The sequence below is a fragment of the Dendropsophus ebraccatus genome, chromosome 7, assembly GCF_027789765.1.
Source record: "Dendropsophus ebraccatus isolate aDenEbr1 chromosome 7, aDenEbr1.pat, whole genome shotgun sequence".
Classification (NCBI taxonomy): domain Eukaryota; kingdom Metazoa; phylum Chordata; class Amphibia; order Anura; family Hylidae; genus Dendropsophus; species Dendropsophus ebraccatus.
Window position 1 is genome coordinate 30,912,885 of NC_091460.1, and position 18,629 is coordinate 30,931,513.

Sequence of the window (18,629 nt, forward strand, 5' to 3'; positions counted from 1 at the left end):
GTACTCGGCTATCTCTAGCAACTTTGCAGAGAATGATTAACCCACTGCTCCATTCAGCAGAAATAAACAGGTCACCATTCTCAAGGTCATGATAGGTCCCAGAGGTCACACCCCCTGAAAACAGACACTGTGGATAGGTGATACCACTAAGGGTTTTCATTTATAAATCCTGTTCAAATAAATCTTCTCTTGTTTTTATATACTCTGTTAGGTTGTAGATTGAGTTACTACATTTACAAAGAGAGTCTCATTCTAGAGGTCCTATCCTGTCATGCTTTACATAGATTACCCATTGATATAAATGGGCAATGTGTAATACTTAATTTTCCCTGTAGGGGTGCTGCAGGGAATTTGAACACTTACTGCCAGGTTACCCTAGAGATTACATCAGATTAATGGGGGTTCCAACTATTCTGATCTGCCTTTTGTCAAGAGATCCTTCTAATGGGTAATGATTGTCACACGGGGAGAACCCCTTTAAGGTTTATGTTTGCTAATAGTCAGTGGTTATAAAAGAGTTTATACCTTAGGTTTAGCTTTGTTCACAATAGGAAGAGAATATAAATCAGTGTTTAGTGACTTAGTACTAATCAGCGGACGGCTACAAAGTAATCTGGAGAGTAATGTCAGCAATTAGAGACGATCAATGAACTCTGGATCAGAGCCGCGTCATGGGGCTTATTTATCAAATTCATCAAACTAGCGTATTGTAGACTACAAAGGAGCAAGTGTCTATAATGTACAAGTAGAATCTTTACAACTAATGCCACATGAGTAATGATAACAATATATATTTTCACTATAAATGTCCTGTACTACAAGCCGATAGACTAACAACAAATGGGGACAATATTATTAGGCATCATCACACTGGAATGCTTATGGAATGTGTAAGAAAACTATAGGAAACCCACAAAAACCATATAGGTAGCCACAGTAAACTCTACTATTTGCTTATGATATTTTCTTATGTTTTACTCTCCGTTAACAGGTTAGTCCTTTACATTAGACCTCCTCATACTGCCTATTTACCAAGAGGAAAGAGGGTGCCATCTCACAGAATTCTAATCATACTGTACATGGCACATAAAGTCCACTGCTTGGTCGCAGTGCAGGTAACTGGGACACCTCCAGAAACTTAGCTTCACCCAGATAACCACGACTGAGGCTTGTATCACCCTATTAGGACGGGTAACTCAACACTGTAGGGCAGAAGGTGGTCAGACATAGTCTAAACACGGGTACAAGTAAACTTCCCACTCTACAAGTATTCTCTAAAGTTCCGGCAGAGTACATTGCTAAATTGGGTTGGGATTCCCTTGACAAACTCCTCTCCCCTCCTCTACTCTCAACTTTCCAAGCACCGCTACAACTACTTCTCTTCTACTCAAATTCTCCAGCACCTCCTCAAGCACAAACGAGTTCAAGCACTAAAGTCTATGTGAAGATTTATCTTTTTTACAGAAGTGTATTGTATTACTGAGAGACTTTTCAGTAAAGCTGTTCTATTTTTTATATCACTGGGACTCTGTCATCCTTTATATGCACCAGCACCCATACACACCAAAAGTACACCTTGGGTTATTTTTCCCCTTTCTGTGAGTAGTGGTACCGATAGTCAGGGTGGGTCAATTACCATGACAAGAGCCCAAGGGACCCACTGCAACCGGGCAGGTCACCGACCATTTGGGGAATACAGCCAGCCACATAAACAAGCAGGTACCAATATCACACCTGTGTGCTGGACAAGCACTGGCATCATGACAATACCATCTTTGGCTGAGCTGATATAACAGTTCCATCATCAAAACCTAGCACACCCCTTATGTAGAAGAAGCCTATGAAGAAGTGGATTGCATGGAGGATGACAGTGTAAAAGTGGACTTTTTGTAAGAAGACTGTCTTGAAAAGGTTTATAAGTAGCTGAAGTAAAAAGTTGACTATGTAAACGTAAACTGTAGAAGTGGACAATTTGAAAGCTATGTAGAAGCTGACAACATAAAAGTAGGCTTTGTGGAAATGGACTACACAAAAGTGGACTGTGCAGACATGGGCCGTGCATAAATATACTATGTAGATTACAACTTTCCAAAAGCAAAATACATAGGTGTGAACTACAGTGCGTAAAATAAGTTTGTCTGGAAATGGACTACTTTGGAATAGACTGTATAGAAGTGGATAGTCTTTGATGAGACTATTTAGGAGTGGACCGCTTAGTAAACTATGTGGAAATGAGCTGTGCTGTAGACTGTGTAGCAATGGACTGTAAAGTACACTATGTAGAAATAGACTGTGGAGTAAACTGTACTAATGGACTATGTAGTAGACTAAGAAGTACACTGTAGTAATGGACTGTGTAGTAGACTATATTGAAATAAACTCTGTTGTAGTCTGTAGTAATGGACTGTGCAGTAAACTATATAGTAAGGACTGTGTAGTAGGCTAGGTAGTAATAGACTGTGCTATAGATTATATAGTAATGGATTGGATAGTAGGCTACGGGCCCCTGCACACTGAGCAAAAGAGGTGGATTTTCGAGCGGATTCTGCACGAAATTCAGCTCGAAAATCCGCCTACTTAAATTGAGCAATGCATTTTTCAATTGTTTTCAATGGGCTTTGTGCTGTGCTTGTCACACAGTGGAATTTCCATCTGTAATTTTTCATGTCACTTCATTGGGCGGATTCCGCTAGAGGAATCCAATAGAAGTCAATGGGGCTTGAATTCTGCTTAAATTTCTGGTAGAATTCTGCTTGCATTCCGCTCAAATTCAGCTACTATTCTGCTGCTATTCTGCCAGAGCAGAATAGGGGTGGGTTCACACTGAGGAATAGGTTAGGAATAGGCGAGGAATCCGCTCTTATTTCAGCTAGAAATTCCTCCTATAAAATATGAACAGAGCAATGTCCCATTGTGTTCATGGGTATTTCAATTCTGTTGTTTACACTTCAGAATTTCCGAACAGAATTTTCTGCTGCAGATCCGCTTTCCGCCTGAAAAATTGACATGTCAATTCTTTGGGCGGATTCTGCTAGAGAAATCCTATACAAGTCAAAGGGGGCTTAAATTCGGTTTCAATTCCGCTTGTATATGGCTCCATTCACACGGAGCAAAACAGGCGGAATTCTCCACCACGGAATCCCACCAGGCTTTGTGTCATAATCACAGTCTATGGGAGGCTCGTGTGCCTCCTCTCTCCACACTGAAGAATTGACATGTCCATTTTTCAGCGCGGCAAGACGCAGAATCCCACCAGCCTCAGTGTCATAATGACAGTCAGCTTTGCTCCGTGTGAACTGAGCCTTCCGCTTAAATTCTGCCAGAGCTGAATAGGTGAGGAATGTAAAGCAGAAATCTTTCCTCTTCAATTCCTCGTCTATTGCTCAATGTGCATGAGCCCTACGAAGTAGACTATGTAGTAATGGACTGTGCAGTAGACTATGTAGTGATGGAGTGCAGACTGTAGTATTGGACTTTGTAGTAGACTATATTATTGGACTTTATAGTAGACTATGTAGGAGTAGACTGTAGTATTGGACTTTGTAGCAGACTATGTAGGAGTAGACTGTAGTATTGGACTTTGTAGTAGACTATGTAGGAGTAGACTCTAGTATTGGACTTTGTAGTAGACTATATTATTGGACTTTGTAGTAGACTATGTAGGAGTAGACTGTAGTATTGGACTTTGTAGTAGACTATGTAGGAGTAGACTGTAGTATTGGACTTTGTAGTAGACTATGTAGGAGTAGACTGTAGTATTGGACTTTGTAGTAGGCGACACTATGGACTGTGTAAACAACAGAAGGTCCAATAATCCTGTGTTATATCCTTGGATTGAATATTCCCGAGCACAGCGTATATTTGTCTCTATCTCTAAAGACATGATACACATACTACGTGATAACTTATCTCTGGCAGGACATTTAACATCCGTTACATTTACTTTAGAGAATGTATCAGAGGAAGAATATTTAAAGACAATATATTGTATTCAAAGACTTTCCGATCTCGTTTCTTGCCTTTCCAGGAGACTGGAGTTAATCAGGTGATTTTACAGAAGAGTTTATTCCTTTGAGGTATGTGATTTCTTAAACCATGATAAATGTCAGGATGGGGATGAAGGCTGGCTGCTGACTTTTACAAGATATGTTTATTTCTGAGAAAAGTTGAGAGTAAGTGACAGCCACGGAACCAGACCGGAGGCAGAACTGGAAATGCATAGGCCCATAAACAGGGCCTGCACCTACTGTGTGCTATATATAAAAAACTAGACTAAAAAGCTGGTGTTGCCTGAAGCTGCCCTGGCCTATTCTTCCCTCACAACCTCTTACAGAAAGAGAGACATCCTATAGGAAGAGAGGCAGTCATATTCCCTTCTCCTTTTACCCTACAGTAAACTACTGACTAATCTCCCTCTAAGCATTGAATTGCAAGTATAAAACATAATAAATATCATAATACACACATGTGGCGTACGGCAATGAACAGAAAGAAAGCAATCACTTGCTGCAGAAATGTGCTGATTATTTCTTAAAGAGGTACTCTGGTATTAGAAAATTGTATTTAAAGGAGAACTCCATGCAAATGTAAAACTCTATACGAGGAAAGGGGGTGGTGGAACCATAATAATTAAATTATACTTACCTGTCCACACAGCTGCAGTGCTTACCAGCTCGCTGTCACCCTCTGGTCTCCGGGGTTCCAGTGTCACCACAACACCACAAGAACTACTTGCTTAGTCAGTCTACAAAGGTGTTCTGCCTGACTGGCTAAGTGGGCACTTTTGAGCAGGGTCATGGCGTTCCACACCAGGAAATACAGGAGACCGGCAGGTGCCCATTAATGGTTGTGCTGTAGGGGCACTGGGACAGGTAAGTACAACTTCATTATTATGTTACCACCACCCTGCATCCTGTCTAGATTTTTGTTTTGCCTGGAGTTTTCCTTTCAATAAAAGTGTTACCCCAAGGCATATAACTTACTAATATAGTGTAATCACTAATAGTACTGGCTTTAGAGTGCTATAAAATGTGTAATGTCTCTATCCCCCAGAGTAATGTCACCATCTCAGACCAGCCCACTCTCTTTAATGAAGTGAGATGTTCTGCAACAGCTTTGGGCAGGGAACTGGCAGGAGTGCTGGGGGAAGGGAGTAGGCAGGGTGGGAGGACTCTTATGATAAAGAGCTAAGGGAAAGCAATGGATTCTGGCAATGGTAGTAGTAAGCAACTGCTCATGCAGAAAATACCGAACTAAGACCCCAAAATGGATTTTAATATCAGAGTATCCCTTTTAATAACACATAATAAAGTTTTACATGTATTACTGGTCATTGCAAAACGAAATAAACATAGCTACGTATAGTCTGAAAACACCGCCAGTTGCGGCATGCTGCCGGGACATTATAATGAGAACAAATGAGGATTCAGCTCCGTCTGTGAAGTTGCCCACTGACAAAAAGCAAACGATTATACAATTTATTTTGCAATTACAATGGGTTTTGTACGTCCCGGTACCTGCAGCACAAGTCACAGTAATGCCCCACTGATCTCAGACGTGTAGTGCGACGGGAAGTTTGTTTTTCACTGTTGCTTGAATTCTTTGGAGAATATAGTAGGATGACATCTCAGCTTGTTACGCGTCCTGTAGGTCAAATCTATTCATGGTGGAAGCACATTTCTCTGCACAGTTATTGAGCTCGGACAAAGGATTCCTCCGCTTCCCGCTTTTGATTTTTCTTTTTAAGTCCCATCAAAAAAAAAAATGGGCAGACTATTGTGTGATAAATAGCGGAATACAATCTTTGAAGTCGACTCGAGGATTGTATTTTTTTTTTACTCCATAGTAAATTAGAGGGTAACAGGAAGCTAATCCGCCATCGGCTCCAGTCTTTTCAATCTATATCTCTCTTCCAAAATATACATTTTTGCATTGATACATTTCATATTTTTATGCATCTTTTGTATCTTTGAAGACATTAGAAGCTCCTAATAGTGAGGTCCAAGTGATGTAACCCTACCTGCAAAGCATGAGCTCTCTTTTCTCATGTGGTATACACTTTATCATGTCATATTTCAGTCATTTCTCCATTGAAATTGCAAGGGTCCTGGAAGAAACTGGCTTGGCCGAGCTCCAGTGATGTGTTATAGAATGGACTTCTGTGGCTACACTTTAAAGGGACACTGTCATCACTACCAGAAGCAGGAATCATCATGGTCGACCCCAGTAGCTTTTCCCCATCCCACCAGCTTTGATCGATAGATTTTAACTGTTTGGGTATAGAGAGCACTATCAATTAAGGTTAGCGTGGTACGCAGAACTGGGCACTATCCCAAAGGCTCCTGCTTCACCCACTATGTTCTTGTTAGGTCCCATCTAGGCCTTTAGTTGGAATTTGATGTTTTGCCTGTAACTTCTGGGCCATTTGGATCTAACCTGTTTTATGTCCGGAACCTAAGTTCACCAGCGCTCCATTTAGTTGATTTGGGTTGATATCAAGTTCTATTCTTGTCAATGGGAAAGGCCAACCTATAAGTAAATTGGGAATTCTGTTTGGGAACTTTCCTTAGAAGCATTAATAAACACATATGCTTAAGACATTTAAGGAAGACCCAGTTGTGGAACTCGATTTTATGTGATCTTCTGACTTACTGGAAAGCCTCTTAGTAGTTTGTTAGGTTGCTGATCCACCCTAATACTATGACCAGATATGACCACCTATGTTGGACTGGAATTCCTCAGTCAAAATGGTCTACCTTCTATAATATATATTATTGAGCATCTCAGAACATCCTTTGGTACTCTAACCATTTTGGTAGCCTAGTATGGTTATGTTATATCCAAATATTAGCGACAACAGCATCTTAATAATATGATATGGTAATATCATAATCTTCTGTCTTGGTGATCTCCCAATCATCTGGGGGATTGATATCACAATTATATAGCATGGTGGCATCTCAAATCTGTAAAAGTGGTATCTCTAAAATGTATCATGATGGTATCCGTATCTCGATCATCTACAGTAGCATGGTGGCATCTCATGGTGTTCGTTTAGTTTGAAGATATCTAATTTGTGGTCCTAATTTGTGGTGATCTACAGTAGTAGGAGGCACCTTAATCAACAAGTATGGCCATATCTTAGTCATCTAGCATGCTGGCTCCTAAATAATCTAGCATGGTAGTGTCTCAAACATCTAACACTGTAGTCACTCAATCACCTAACATAGTGGTATCTCAAACCTCTAACATGGTGGTATCTTAAACATGTTGCATGGTGGTATCTCAATCATTTACAGGAACATGGTGGCATCTAAATCATCTAGCATGATGCCATCTCCGTTGTCTTGCATGGCCCTATCTCAGTGAACTAGCATGGTGGCTTCTCAATCATCTTGCATCGTCATATCTCAACCATCTCACAAGGTTGTATTTGAATCATCTGCCCTATATTTCAGTCATTTGTAATTGTGGTATCATTAATGGAAATTATCTGCCATAGTGGCATCCCAGTCATCTGTTATGATGGTTTAGCAATCGTCTGCCATGACATCCTAACATTCGGCATGGTGGTATGTTAATCTTAGGCAGTGGATATACAATCATCTGGTTATATAGTCATCTGTCATGGTGGGGTCTCAATCATCTGGCCTGGGGGGATCGCAATAATCTGGTATGGTAGTTACTCATTTATCCGTCATTGTGCTATTTCAATCAGTCGACAAGGTGTTATCACCCTACGTTTCACACACTTTTAGTAAGTTATCTTAGAGGGTTATCATCGGGCATTGTCTCAGAAATAATGGTGGGTAATGTTTCCTATGCAACAAAGTATATGATCACATTGAACTCATTCTTTGTTTGCCCGTCCCTCGCAGTCACAGATAATTCGAGCTCTGTTTAGAAAGGTAAATGACATGTCCTATGTCCCAGCGTGCAGTCTGCTTTCATATAAAGGCGCTGATATATATAGAGTGAAAACCCACTTCCCCTCCATCTGCTATATGTTTGCTGTGTAGGATTTTATGACAGGTTTTAATATGTCGCTGTTTATTTTAGATCTAGATCATTTCCTGTAATGTTTCACTTGTGTAATATATAAACAGGGCTGAGCAGCTGTTTGTCTTCTGTATATATGTAGATTTCAGTATATAGATGTAGAACCACTTACCATAACTGTTCTGTGGCTACAGTACATGTATATACAGTACATTGTATCTATCTCCTATCTATCTATCTATCTATCTATCTATCTATCTATCTATCTATCTATCTATCTATCATCTATCTATCTCCTATCTATCTATCTATCTCCTATCTATCTCCTATCTATCTATCTATCTATCTATCTATCTATCATCTATCTATCTCCTATCTATCTATCTATCTATCTATCTATCTATCTATCTATCTATCTATCTATCTTCCAGTTTCATAAGCATAAACATAATGAAGCTTAGACCACACGAGTTGTTCCAAATGGATTAGGTTGGTCCTTATAAGCTATTAAATATTGGCATGTGATAACACAATGCCAATAAGAGAAGACACCAGCAATGATCATACAGAAGCAATTGTTGCTGCCTATCAATCAGGGTTGGTGTGAGACCTAGCAATACTAACTAAATTGAAGTCAGCTGCAAAGCTACTAGACACTTCCTAACACTTCTGTGACCCGAGCCAAGCTGACAGGAACGTTTCATACCTCCATGGATAAGGAGCAGGACTTTGGCTTTTTGCCATGATTGAGTCTAATCCGGAAAGTGGATGAGCCCGGGAGACTTCTCCCTTTACAGCAGGGGTAGGCAACCTCCGGCTCACCAGCTGTTGCAAAACTACAATTCCCATCATGCCTGTGCCGTGATTTAGGGCTGCTAAATGGTAACAGCAGTGGGTGAACTGGTGTTTTAATTGGGCGTTTGTCATAGTGGCCAGGAGTAGTGATGCCCACCGCCGGGTACACTGGCACTAGGCTTTGTAAATGGTAGCACTGTGTGTGTGTTGGTGCAGGTGCGGTGGAGATGAATGAGCACAGAGTCCAGCATTTAAACAAGAACAAAGCTTACTGATGAAATCTTCAGTGCAATTCAACTTGGTGCTTTTAAAGGTGAACAGTGTGCAAAAGATAATCACAAAAATACGATGTCCTTTCTCTTGATGAACAATACACTTAGCTTGGGTGCTGGTAGTGCAAATAGTAGGTTACTTGGGTAGAGTAGCTTAAGAAGTGTAACTTGAGTAGAGCAGGTTAAAGGACTGTCTTGGGGCCATGTCTATGTAGTACAGTACCCTGCCAGGGTGACTTGTAGTGGGACTTTGTGCAGAAGAAGAATCTAATACTCACAGTTAAGAAGAAGAAGAGAAGATGAGGAGAAAAAGACCACCTTTTACCAGAAGAACCCACCAAGTGTAAGGTCTGGTAGTACGAGTCCCTGGTTTGAACAACTGGGTATAGCTAACCCCTCAAGGTTTCCCAAGTAGGCCTGAGCAAGGATCTATGGAGTACTTCAGCTTAGGCTCTTTGCTCCACTGCAGACTAATCCTATTCTTGGATAGTCCTGAAGACTAGAATATCTCAGGGGTAGGCAAGGTGTACCTAGGTGACAATTACCCCACCTCTGGGTTTAGCACTGAATAGCTTTTATCACACAGACTCTCATAGAAAACTATATCTTCTCTTTCCAACTACAATTATCAGAAGACTCTCCCACCAGGAACTAGCTATCCTAAATAGGGGTGACCAGGACTAACCCCCAATTGATGGGAAAAGTGCTGGAAAGAGTGAGGTGTAAAGGGGTGATAGGAGAAGAAGTGTGAGGCAACCAAGCTGTTGATTGAACCACATGTTAACAGTAAAACATACAAGCTAACCCTTTACATTCCTTCAGCTGTGCACAGAGACAGGGAAGAGTGAGACACCAAGTGGTGACGGTGCAAAACGACATTCATCATCCCAGAGTGTGACACCTGATAGAGATACCTTTTGACAAGTTGAATACAGGACTTAGTGGCACACCTATACTGGAACACAACACCTATACAGCCAAAGCCAAAAATTTTACTGCCTAGGCATGATGGGAATTGTAGTTTTGCAACAGCTAGGGGGCCGGAGACTCGCCATCCTTGCTTTAGCCACACAACAGCTTTAGGCTAAGATACAAGTATCGGGACACTGCATATCTACTGTCTTATTAATATTATGTATATTGTAGAATAGAGTAAGCTGTGGACTCATATCTTCACCCAAAAATACATGATTTCATGTACTGTACATAGGGAGCACAAAGACCATGAGGTTTAGACTAAACTTAACTTTAGAGAGTTCACTTCCTCTACAGCACACATGTAATTTCTACTTCGCAGCTTTGCTATAAAGAACAGACAAATATAACTTCCACGTGAATATATTTAGCTCATATTACATGATAAGACAATTAGCACCAGAAATACTTCAGGGTTCTTCACAAATATTCATAATGGAATTACTTGGCAATTTTAGACATTCCTATAGTTTGTATTTTTTTTCTCTTCTTGGCTGCTACTAATTTCTTTTTTTTTTGGGGTTATTATAGATAATTCTTGGCCGTGCGTGTAAACGTACAGAATAGGGATGAGCAAACCGGTTGAGGTTCGGGTTCTGATTCACGCTGTCTGCCCGCCCCGTGGAGAGGGTGGATACAGCCTGAGGACCGCCTAGGAAACTGGGATACAGCCTATGGCTATGGCTGTATCCCAGTTTTCCAGGCGGTCCCCAAGGTTGTATCCACCCTCTCCACGGAGCGGGCAGACAACGGGAATCAGAAGACGATCAGGTTAAAGGGGTTATCCAGCGCTACAAAAACATGGCCACCTTTCCCCCTACTGTTGTCTCCAGTTCAGGTATGGTTTGCAATTAACCCCTTAAGGACAGAGCCTGAAATGGCCTTAATGACAGAGACAAATTTTATGAATATGACCAGTGTCACTTTAGTCATTAATACCTTCGGGATGCTTTTACCTATCCGGCTGATTCTGAGATTGTTTTCTCGGGACATATTGTACTTTACATTTCTGGTAAATTGGAGTCGATACTCATAACAAATCTTTATGAAAAAAAACCCAAATAATGTGAAAAAAATGTGAAAAACTGCATTTTTCCAACTTTGAAACTTTTTTGCGTATACAGAAAGTGGTTATACCACATAAATTATATATTAAATAGCATTAGCAACATGTCTACTTTATGTTGGCGGCATTTATTAAACTATCTTTCATTTTTTTTAGACGATAGGAAGCTTAAAACATTAGCAGCAAATTTCCAAATTTTCAGTAAAATTTCAAAATCAGATATTTTTAGGGACCTGTTCAGGTTTAAAGTGTATTTGAGGGGCCTGTATGTTAGAAAGCCCCACAAAGCACCCCATTTCAGAAACTGCACCCCCCAAACTCTGCAAAAGCACATCCAGAAAGTGTTTTAACCCTTTAGGGGAGTCACAGAAATAAAAGCTAAGTGTGTAAGGAATTTGAAAATTTTAATTTTCTGTGCAGAGATTTTATTGTAATCCAATATTTTTCATAATTATAAACCTATTACCAGAGAAATGCACCCCAATAATTATTGCCCCGTTTCTGCAGTTTATAGAAATACCCCATATGTGGCCCTATTGCGCTATTTGACGCAACCACAAGCCTCAGATATAAGGGAGCGCCTAGTGAATTTCAACGCCTCCGTTATATTTGATCATTTTTGACTGTACCACTTCAGGTTGGCAGAGGCTCTGGGGTGTCAAAACCTAAAAAACACCCCTAAAGGGACACCATTTAGAAAACTACACCCCTCAAGGAATGTAACAAGGGGTGCGGTGAGCATCTGGACCCCACAGGTGCTTCACAGATTTTCCCAACAATATGACGTGAAAAAAGAAAAATTTATTTTTTACACTAAAACATTGTTCTAGCCTTCAATTTTTCATTTTCTTAAAGGGATAAGAGGCAAAAAAAGACAAAAAATGTGTAGCGCAGTTTCTCCCGAGTACAGAAATACCCCACATGTGGCGATAGAGTGCCAAGGGGGCGCAGGACGAGCCTCCAAAGGGAAGGAGCGCCAATTGGCTTTTGGAAGCTGAATTTCACTGAAAAGGATTTCAAGCGCCATGTCGCATTTACAGAGCCCTCGTGCTGCCAAGACACTGGAAACCCCCCACAAGTGACCCCATTCTGGAAACTACACCCCTCAAGGAATCTAACAAGGGGTGCAGTGAGCATATGGACCCCACTGGTGACGGGCACAAATGTGGAACAATGTGACGTGAAAGGGAAAAATTTCATTTTTTCACTTTCATGGCACAAATGTGCCCGTCATCAAGGGGTCCATATCCTCACTGCACCCCTTGTTAGATTCCTTGAGGGGTGCAGTTTCCAGAATGGGGTCACTTGTGGGGGGTTTCCAGTGTTTTGGCAGCACGAGGGCTCTGTAAATGCGACATGGCGTTCATCATCCATTCTAGCCAAATCCAACCTCCAAAATCCAAATGGCGCTCCTTCCCTTTGGAGGCTTGCCCTGCGCCCACATGGCGCTTTATGTCCGCATGTGGGGTATTTACGGACTCGGGGGAAATTGCTCTACACATTTTGTTTTTTTTCTCCTCTTTTAACCCCTTGTGAAAATGATATATTCAAGGCTAAACCAACATTATAGTGTAAAAAATGTAATATTTCATTTTCACGCCACATTGTTCCACATTTGTGTCCGTCACCAGTGGGGTCCATATGCTCACTACACCCCTTGTTACATTCCTTGAGGGGTGCAGTTTCCATAATGAGGTCACTTGTGGGGGGTTTCAACTGTCTTGGCAACACAGGGGCCTTTTGAATGCAACATGGCCCCTCGAAATCCATTCCATCCAAATCCAGCCTTCAAAAACCAAATGGCGCTTCTTCCCTTCGGAGGCTTACCCTGCACCCGCATGGCGCTTTATGTCCACATGTGGGGTATTTCCGTACTCAGGGGAAATTGCTCTACACATTAAATGTTTTTTTTTTATCTTTTAACCCCTTGTGAAAATGAAAAAACATGACAAGATTAATAATTTAGAGTAAAAATTTTACAAAAATTACACTAAATGTTGGTCTAGCCTTGATTTTTTTCCATTTCCACAAGGGGTTAAAAAAGAAAATGAACACAAAACGTGTAGGGTAGTGTCCCCTGAGTACGAAAATACCCCACATGTGGGCATAATGTGCCATATGGGCACAGGGCAAGTCACCAAAGGGACAGAGCGCCATTTAGAGGCTGGAATGGAGGATGGAGGCCATGTCGCAATTACAAAGCTCCTGTGCTGCCAGGACAGTAGAAACCCCCGACAAGTGACCCCATTCTGGAAACTAAACCCCATAAGGAATCTAACAAGGGGTGCAGTGAGCATATGGACCCCACTGGTGACGGGCACTTACGTAGAACATGTGCCGAGAAAATAAAAAATACAATTTTTTTCATTTTCACGTCCCAAATGTGGCCGTCACCAGGGGGCCATATCCCCGCTGCCCCCCTTCTTAGATTCCTTATGGGGTGTAGTTTCCAGAATGGGGTCACTTGTGGGGGGTTTCTACTGTCCTGGCCGCACAGAGGCTTTGTAATTGCATCATGGCATCCTCTAATGGGAATGGCGGCCATACCTACTTAGCTGGAGAAAAGGGACAATTCTAATTTATTTGGGGGTATTAGGCCAATTATTAGTTTATAAGGTTGGAAATGACAGGTGTCCATCAAATTCAATCTGTGTTGATCCAGAGGAAGGCAAAAAAAAACCCTCGTAAGGCAGACGACAGTAGCCTCATCACAGGGGAAAAATTCCTTCCTGACTCCATAATGGTGATCAGAATAATCCCCGGATCAACGTGACCCCTGAAATAGGAATAAGGGACAGAATTTAGATAATGTAGAACCCCGATGACGTGTGGTGCGCCTTGAAGCGATCCAGTATGCAGAGGTCGGGGCGATCAGGACAGGTGTCACACGGGAAAATGGTGTCCTTCCTGATCCCCCTGTTACACCACACTCTGCACTTCTTCTGGGGTCTCCTGTTCTCCAGCGTGGGGGACGTCACCTGGAAAATGTTGCCCTGGTGCGATACGGGGTCCTTCATATCCAGAAGCGCTGGGTCCGCTCCATGGCTGCTAAATATTAGGGCTCTATTACTGCTTCTGATATTTTCGGGTCGTGCCGCAAGCTACAGAGCAGCGAGAGACCAGAGAAGGGGGTGCTGGTATAAAAGTTATCCCCGTACAGGTGGTGGTGACCTTTATCCAACAGTGGGAAGATCAGTTCCCGGATCTTCCCACTAACTCCGAGGATGGGGGGGGGGGCATCTGGGGTCTGGATTCGGGTGTCCCTTCCTACATACACTCTAAGGGTACGTGCACACTGCGGAATCGCGACAGATAACCCTTCGTGCATTCCGCAGTTGGCACCCACCGGCGGAGTGATGCAGGCCGCCGTCTCCACACGTGTCATAGACTCCATTCTATGCCCGGGCGGATTCCGCTCTCCGATCAACGTGTTCATTCTTTGGATAGACGACGGATTCCGCCCGTGCATAGAATGGAGTCTATGACACGGGTAGAGACATGCGCCCGCATCAGTCCGCCGGTGGGTGCCAGCTGCGGAATGCACAAAGGGTTATCCTTCGCCATTCCGCAGTGTGCACGTACCAGAAAATCTGTAAGTGTACCCGGAGGTACGCTCACAGAGTGTGTAGAATTTCACACCATACCGTGATCTCTTATTGGGACGGTACTGGCGGAAAAGACGTGTCTGGGGGGCAGCGTACGCTACGCTACCCCCAGACACATCACTGGATGATGAGGATGAATGGAGGAAAGAAGGATCCCCCTTTCATCCTCACTGGCTGTTTCGGTGTCGGAGGTAATAATAACGTATCCCTCTGACGCCGAAAACACCCTGGGGGCCATCTTTATACGGGGATTAGTATATGGGGTATATAGTGGTGTAGTGTCAAACTTTATTCAATGTAGTGTGGTGTAATGTAGTGTTTTTTACGTGTTTTTTTACAGTCAGTATAAAAAAAAAACCTACGCCAACAAAAGAGTTGCTGATAAATGCCGCACTTATGTGCGGCACTTATTAGCAGACTGTGGCAGTAGAATATAGAAAAAAACCACCCTACGCCAAAAAGGAGGAGTTGCTGATTAGCAGCGCACTTTCGTGCGATGCTGATCAACACTCAGCGGCGATAGGGTGCGGAAAATAGAAAAAAAAAATTTGAAAAAAAAAAAAACAAAACTTTTTCTACATTCTGAACATCCCTGTAGCTGCTGATAAGTGTATTACACATATCAGCTGCTAGAGGGCAGCAGAGCGCAAAATACGGAAGAAGCCGACGCTGGAGCCGAAAATAGCCGAGAGAAGCCGAACGTGACGTCACGGAGGAAGCCGAAGACCCGAACGAAGACGAGGATGCCGCGAACCCGGAAGACGCCGATCAGGAGCCCGGGACAGGTGAGTAATGTACAAATACCTGCTCTGGACCCCTCGGCTACCTAGCTGAGGGGTCCAGGGCAGGTATTTACTATATTGTGGGACTCTGATCGCCGTGCCACCGGCCCGATCGCCGTGAACGGCCGGCCGGCCGTTCACGGCGATCGGGCCGGTGGCACGGTGACCACCATTACTTTTTACAGTAATGGCGGTCGGTGCCGTCCTCGGACAGCACCGACCGCCATTTTTTTTCCGGGTCATCGGGTCGCCGATGACCCGGAAAGGTTCCGATCGCTGCTATTGGCTGATCTGAATTGATCAGCCTATAGCGGCGATCGTAAGCACGGGGGGTGTTAACCACCCCCCGTGCCGTGAAGCTAAGATGGCCTGCTATGATTTATAGCAGGCCATCTACCCCGACCGCTGTGTGTGAACACGCAGCGATCGGGGAAACATCGGGCGTACCCATACGCCCGTTTGCGTTAAAGCCCAGGCAACGGGGGCGTATGGGTACGCCCGATGTCGTTAAGGGGTTAAGCTCCATTTACTTCAATGGGACTGAGTTTCAAAACACCACCCAAACTGGAGACAACAGTAGGGGGAAAGTGGCCATGTTTTTGTAGCACTGGATAACCCCTTTAATACGAACCCGAACCTCGGCCGGTTCGCTCATCCCTAGTACAGACCTATTCCTACTTACAGCGGAGGGTTTGTTCCAATCTGTCAGGACAGGTAATACGTATGAGTCCGCAATCCAGGCAATGTCGTATGAGTCCGCAATCCAGGCAATGTCTAGACTTGTAACAAACCCTCACAAGTGATAATGATTAGGTCTAGGCAGGTTTTCAGCTTCTGGATATATACAAGAATGTTCCCATTCAGTCCCAGCAAGCAGAGATCACAAGAATCCATTGAACGCTAAGAAGAGTCTTTAGGATTTTCATTTCCTTGTCAGAGAATGTTACACGCGGTGACATTCAGCGTCTTAAAGAGCCGCAGCGACTCGTGAGTTGTGGCGGTGGGGTGGGGGGGAGCAGGTACGGCGGCTCAGTCATGATTCATCAGAACACAAGCACTTACAGATTGCCACAAATGAATGCTCTCCTGTATTATCAGAGTGACAAGGCTGGCGCCGAGGCTTTGACTAAAAATAAAGAACTTATTGCTCCCCATCTGACCAATTAAAGGGTTTAATTCTCTGTTCTGTGATGTGGAGTGACAATAATGAGCCTTCTCCTGATGGAACCTACTGCAGCTTACAATTTATGACAAAAGAGAGAACATCTAACAAAATTTCAATTTCCATTCCCTAAAACGAGACACACAAAAAAAAAAAAATCGCTGCCACTGTTTCTTCCTCCTTTCTCTATTTTTGATTTTTTTTTTTCCCGGCCATTTGGATAATTGTTACCTTTATAGTCAGGTGTGCCGGAGGCTGTGTGGGTAGACGCATTCAGAGAAAGTGCTATATACATTGTATCCTAAAATCATCCAGCAGCCTATCTGCCCATCTCTCGATTAATGTACCGCACAGCACGTATGTCAGCATGACTACTGCTGTCTACTGGGTTGAATTTTTTTATTTTTTAATAAAGATCAAACAGGTGCAAAAGTCTTGAAATAATTTGGGAATTGACCGGCAAACTACATGGCCACTTCATTTTACTGGAGCATTGACCTCCTTTAGCCTTTGAAATAACAGCAATTACTGTGTCACAGATTCTGCTAGATGATGGCCTTGTTTTGTAGGAACATCAGCCCACGTGGACACAGTGTAGGGGTTAATAGGCTCTTTTACTTGTCTCCAAGATACTCTATAGGAATAACCAAGGAAAACTTGTCCTCATGTACCTAAATCCAGGCCATGACTATACAACATTGTCCTGCTGAGTCTCCCTCTGCCATAGGGTAAACAGCTTCTATGAAGGGATGAACTTGGTTGGCCACAATGCTTAGATAAGTCATACTGTCCAAATGTCCAGCCACATGTATCAGAGGAGCCAGGGTGTGCTAAGAAAACATTGCCCCACCAATACACTTCCTCAACCAACGGTTCACACCTGTGAAGAAGGGCCCATCAATTTATGCCAGTTGTGCCAAATTCTGCCCCTCCTATCAGCATGGTGCGACAGAGATCTAGATCCATCTGACCTGGCCATATTTCTCCACAGAGATCTGGATCCATCTGACCAGGTCATGTTTCTCCGTAGAGGGATCTGAATCCATTTGACCAGGTCATGTTTCTCCCCAGAGATCTGGATCCATCTGACCAGGGCATGTTTCTCCACAGAAATCTGGGTTCATCTGACGGCCATGTTTCTCCACAGAGATATGGATCCTAATGACCAAGTCATGCTTCTCCACTGCTAATTAATCCATATTTTTGTGCTCATATGTCCATTAGATTTTCACCAATGGCACTGGAACTGGCCATTTTCTGATATAGCCCATCTGTGCTATGGAGCCAGGCTAGTTGAGTCTTTAACTATGTCTATTATACTGTATTTGGCTGCAGTTTCACTTCCATACCAAGTGCCTAGAAGGCAGGACTTTATGTGTATGCTCTATTTTGAAGGCTTCACTGGACCTTCCTCTTAGTTACAATTAACAGCTCTAATAGACTCCCGATTGCTTGTCAGAGCTGTCAATCATAGCTAAGAGGAGGGACTTGAAATCTGTGCACCTAGCATGAAGAGCCCGCCTCCTTATCACTTGGAAGCAGCAAAGACTTTAGAAAACACTATTTGTGGTAAAACTGCTGACTGATTACCCCTGTTTTTGGGCCCAAACTACATTCTAATTTCTTACAATATTTTTTACTAGTTGGAGCATCTTATTACTTATTATACAGATTTTCACATCTTCTGTTACCCAATCACACCCATGATGTGAACTAGAATTCTGAGACCTCATGTGCTCAAGGTTTGTCCCTTCCGCTCTATGTGTACCTATATCCAGTCCTTAACTTAACACTCAAGGTGTGACCCTTCTCCCTTTTGTGTCTCTTTGCTACAGTATTTAAACTTTTGCCTGGCATCCACCAGTGCCCACAGTTATGGCACACCTGGCATCAAGGTAATAATATCAGCTCTCCATGCCCTATTATTACAAACCTGCGTCCATCAATACTAATCAGCAAACTATACAGAAAATC